Below are 5334 nucleotides of genomic sequence, written 5' to 3'. Positions count from 1 at the left end.
CCTCAAGTGATCCGCCTGCCTTGGCCTCACAGAGTTCTGAGATTCCAGGCATGAGCCACCGTGCCCGGCCCAGGTCAGTTTAAATTAACACAGAAATGCCAAGGGTCTGCCGTGCTGTAGCTGATGGGGCTGTTTGTGGGCAACAGGGATACAAATATGTTTTTATAGATCCTTAAGCAGAGTGTTTGAGAATCATATGTGTTTCTAAAAACTCAAAATACCTTCCTGGTGGCAGGAAGTCTCTCTGTTGCTAAACAGCAGGTGCTGTTTAGCATCTTTTCAGCACGTTTTGAGCCTGGATAATTTAATTCTTTCCTGGGAGAAATCTTAAGATCAAAGCTTATTTGGAGGCTGGGTGCAGTAGCTTATACCTGTAATCCCAGCACTTTGGGAAGCCGAAGTGGATGGATTGCTTGAGCCCAAGAGTTCAAGACCAGTCTGGGCCACATGGTGAGACCCCATCTCTACAAAAAAAAAAAAAAAGTACAAAAATTAGCCAGGCTTCCTGGTGCACTCTGTAGTCCCACCAACACAGAAGTCAGAGGTAGGAGAATTGCTTGGGTCCAGAAGGTCAAGGCTGCAGTGAGCCTGTGATTGGGTCACTGTACTCCAGCCTGGGTGATAGAGAGAGACCCTGTTCCCAAAAAACAAACACACACACACACACACACACACACACACACACACACACACACCTTATTTGGCTCAGAGGCAGATTTTCCCGGCCTCAAGGAGGGATGTGGTCACCTCTGGAATACAAAGATGCTTAGAAACCCATAGCCTCTTGTGTGGGTACATCCATGCTAAAGGAATAGAGAAACACTGAACTGAACAGCTCCTGAAATGTCCTGTGTTAGCATCACGGTGTTAACGGTGAAGGGTTAAGGAGCTGCTTCCCTAAGGGACTGGAACAGATGGAAGAAACCCACCTCATGACCAGTAGGCCATGCACGATTCTAGAAGGAGGAGCTTAAATGGTAGGGTAGGTGGTAGCTTATGCACCCCAGTATTCTTCCTGGCAGGAAGGCGGGAAAGGGACAGTGAAGGTCAGTCACTTGCCTCAGGAACATCAATACAGATGCCTGCTGGGAAACGGAGAGAATGGGGCTGGAAGGGCCAGGACAAGATGACTCCTGGGAGACACGCCCAGGCCCCACCGCCTGCTGGAGGAGGGAGGCTGGTAGGAGTGGGCCAGGCAGTGGTCCCCACTTCGTATTCAAAAAGGCCCTAGAGTTTAGGCTTTGGACCTTACTGCTATATGAGGCTGCAGCGTCAGAGAAGACAGTGATGAGAAAAACGTCACTTGCACTCCCTCCAGCATCACTGCACAGCTTCTGAGGCACTACCAATTAGTAGATTTTTCCATGAATTCTGAAACTGTCTTATAAAAATCACAAATGCATTACATCTTATATTTGCATGTTAAAATCGTTTTATTAAATTGACTGCTTTAAAAATATTTCATAATTATCATAATCTCATTTTGGCTCTTTTTTCCCCCCTTTCATTTATTAAATGTGTTCCCCCAAAAGTGGAAGCTCTGAAGTTGAATATACATGAGAAAAGCAAATAAAACTATCTCTCATCAAGCCAGGATTAAGATGTGGCAACCTGTTAAACTGACAGGCTGATTCAAACAAAACCCAGACAGCTCCTGGTGAGCATAAAATAGAATTGGTTTCTTATTTGGGATGCCAAGGTGGGTGGATTACCTGAGGTCAGGAGTTCGAGACCAGCCCAGCCAATATGGTGAAACCCCATCTCTAGTAAACATAAAAAAATTAGCAGAGCATGGTGGCATATGCCTGTAATCCCAGCTACTCAGGAGGCTGAGGCAGGAGAATCACTTGAATCTTGAACTCAGGAGGCAGAAGTTGCAGTGAGCTGAGATCATGCCACTGCACTCCAGCCTGGGCAACAGAGTAAGACCTGGTTCCTTAGGAGGGAGGTCTCCTACACATTCTGCACAATCTCTGAGGGAAGATGTGTGTGTGTGTGTGTGTGTGTGTGTGTGTGTCAGTGGGGAGGCGGGTTCATGGGACTCCACTGTCAGAGAATTTCCTCCCTGGACTAGAACCGAGCCAGCCATGTCATTGTGCTGCGGAGCTGCACCCACTAACCCCACTCCTGTCTGGGAAATCCAGACAGTGTAACTGTTTGCAAGGGTGCTCTGGAGCCAGACTCTCCAGGTTCAATGCCAGTGTCTGAGGTTTTTTCCCATTTGACATCAGCTCATAGTCTGACACAGAGATGTCTTCAACAGGAGTAGAACTATTTAGTAGAAATAATTGAGTGCAGAAAGGCTGTTTTTTTTTAAGGTAAATGTGGCTTCTCTGCGACCCATATGCATGGTGGAAATGCTCTACATCTGTAACGAACATTGGACATTTGCTGTATTGGTCACTGTGTTGAACACCTGAAATGTGGCTAGTGGGACTGAAGAACTGAATTTTAAACTTTACTGAATTTAAACATAAACAGCCACATGTAGCTAGTAGCCACCACATGGGACAGCACTGGTCTAGCTCCCAAGTGCCAACAGCTTCCTGTGGAAAAATCAATTTTATTAAAATATGTGTCCTACCCTGCACTCAGCCTTTCTGGATGTCCCTCTTCAATATAATATCTGATTAAGGATTTGAAGAAAATACAGTATAGATATTGTTTGTAGAATAGACGTAAGACCCTAAAATACAGTTTTATACAAAATTTGATAAATCCTGGCCGGGCGCAATGGCTCCTGCTTGTAATCCTAGCACTTTGGGAGGCCAAGGCAGGCGGATCGCTTGAGGTCAGGAGTTAGAAACCAGCCTTGCCAACATGGTGAAACCCCGTCTCTACTAAAAATACAAAACAATTAGCCAGGCCTGGTGGTGGGCCCCTGTAATCCCAGCTACTCGGGAGGCTGAGGCAGAAAAACCACTTGAACCCGGGAGGCGGAGCTTGCAGTGAGCCGAGATTGCGCCACTGCACTCCAGCCTGGGTGACAGAGCGTGATGATTCCGTCTCAAAAAATAAATAAATAAAAATTATAAATCCTTTCTCTAAGAGAAGAAATATGGCTTTCTTATTTCTTTTTCTTTTCTTTTCTCTTTTTTTTCTTTCTCTTCTTTTTCTGAGACAGGGCCTTGCTCTGTCACCCAGGCTGGAGTGCAGTGGCGTGATCTCGACTCACTGCAACCTCTGCCTCCCTGCTTGGAACGATTCTCCTACCTTAGTTTCCCGAGTTGCTGGGACCACAGGCACTTGCCACCACACCTGGCTAATTTTCGTATTTTTAGTAGAGACGGGGTTTCACCATGTTGCTCAGGCTGGTCTTGACCTCCTGGGCTCAAGCGATCCGCCTGTCGCCTGCCTCGGCTTCCCAAAGTGCTGGGATTACAGGCTGAGCCACCACGCCCTGTCTGGGCTTCCTTATCTCTGAGAGTCACAGTTTCTGTGAGGCAGCCACCAACACTAGCTTTTAAGTTTCAGGGAGTTGCAGTGAAACTTTCTTTCCTGCAAGGAAGTTGACATTTTCCAGAAACCGCAAATTACAAAACATTTTGTATCTGTGTCAGCTTCATGCACCCTAGTCTTAAACCAACAATGTTCTTAAAAATGCATTGTTTTTCTTCTCTTATCGCTTCTCAGTTGTTCTAATAATTTGATAGCTTCAGTACACCATTTATGTTCACCTTACACCTCCCGGAGGAGGAGATGGTGTGATACTCGCAAACACGGGACTACAAACTATTGATTCCATTCCGCGTGCTTCAGGAAGGTGGCGCTGTTTCCGTGCAGCTCATCAGGTACCTCAGAAAAAGAAATTTGGTGGAGACGTTTCCGCAGCCTCCAAGCAGCATCATTCAAAGGACAGGTCAGCAGGAAACAGATTTTATTTTAAAATTCCCAGCAGCGGGGGGGACGGGGGGCGCGGGGGAGAGACTTGTTAGAGTTCCTGTCACTAAAGGAAATTCTTCCTAGAGCTATACTAAACTTAGTTATTACTGAAACAGTTTTTTCCGGCTTCATCAGAGGAAAAATATAGTTATGCATCCCAGTATTTTTGCAACAATTCCACCACCAACAGCAATAAAAACGGCTGCAATTTATTGAGTACTGTCTTCTGTGGCACTTTACAAGTGTTATCATCTTTGGCCTCACAATTTCTTTACTATCTTAAGGATGAGAGGCTGTTTTGGGGTGTTAAGAAATTCAACATCTGTCTAGCTGTTCTAATAGGTGTGTAGTGATACCTCCCACATGGTCTTGATCTGTATTTCCCTAATGGCTAGTAATGTTGATCATCTTTCTATGTGCTTATTTGCCGGTTGTATATTCTCTTCAATGAAGTGTTTCTTCATGTCTTTGTCCATTTTTTAAATTGAATTGCTCAATTTTTTCACGTTGAGTTTTGAGAGGTTTTTTTTTAATTAAAAAAAATAGAAACAGGATCTCACTATATTGCCCAGGCTGGTCTCAAACTCCTGGGCTCAAGCAATTCTCCCACCTTGGCCTCCCAAAGTGTTAGCATTACAAGTGTGAGCCACTCAGTGCCTGGCTGAGAATTCTTTGTATATTCTAGATATGAGTCTTTTTTCAGATATATAGTTTGCATATATATTCTTCCAGTGTGTAGTTTGCCTTTTGATTCCATTAACAGTCTTTTGCAGAGCAAAACATTTTTAATTTTGATCAAGTCCACTTTATGAAGTTTTTCTTTTATGAATCATACTTTCAGTGTCATTTTGAAGAAATCTCTACCAACTAGGTAGAGAACTAGGGTTCCCCCACATTTTCTCTTGTACTATCTTCTAAAATTTTTATGCTTTATGTTTAAATCTATTATTCATTTTGAGTTAATTTTCATAAATGGTGTGAGGTTTAGGTCAAGGTTCTTTATTTTTATTTTTAAATTTTTGCCTATTCACATTCAATTGCTCCAGCACCATTTATTGAAAAAGCCTATCATCTCATTGAATTGTTTTGAATCTTTCTTAAAAAATCAGATGGACATACTTGTGTGGGGCTATTTCTGGGTCCTCTATTCTTTCCCATTGACCTATGTATTTATCCTTCGATAATACCAAACAATCTTGAGCTATACAATTAGATTTGAAGCCGGGTGTGGTTGCTCTCGTCTGTAATCCCAGAACTTTGGGAGCCCACAGTGGGAGGATTGCTTGAGCCCAGGAGTTCGAGACCAGCCTGGTCAACATAGCAAGACCCTGTCTCTACAAAACATATAGAAAAAGTTAGCTGTGCGTGGTGACATGCACCTGTAGTCCCAGCTACCTGGGAGGCTGAAGTGGGAGGATCACCTGAGCCTGGGAGGTTGATGCTGCAATGAGC

Source organism: Gorilla gorilla, chromosome 4, assembly GCF_029281585.2.
Source record: "Gorilla gorilla gorilla isolate KB3781 chromosome 4, NHGRI_mGorGor1-v2.1_pri, whole genome shotgun sequence".
Classification (NCBI taxonomy): domain Eukaryota; kingdom Metazoa; phylum Chordata; class Mammalia; order Primates; family Hominidae; genus Gorilla; species Gorilla gorilla.
The sequence above is the reverse complement of the archived record's forward strand: the minus strand, read 5'-3'. Positions refer to the sequence as shown.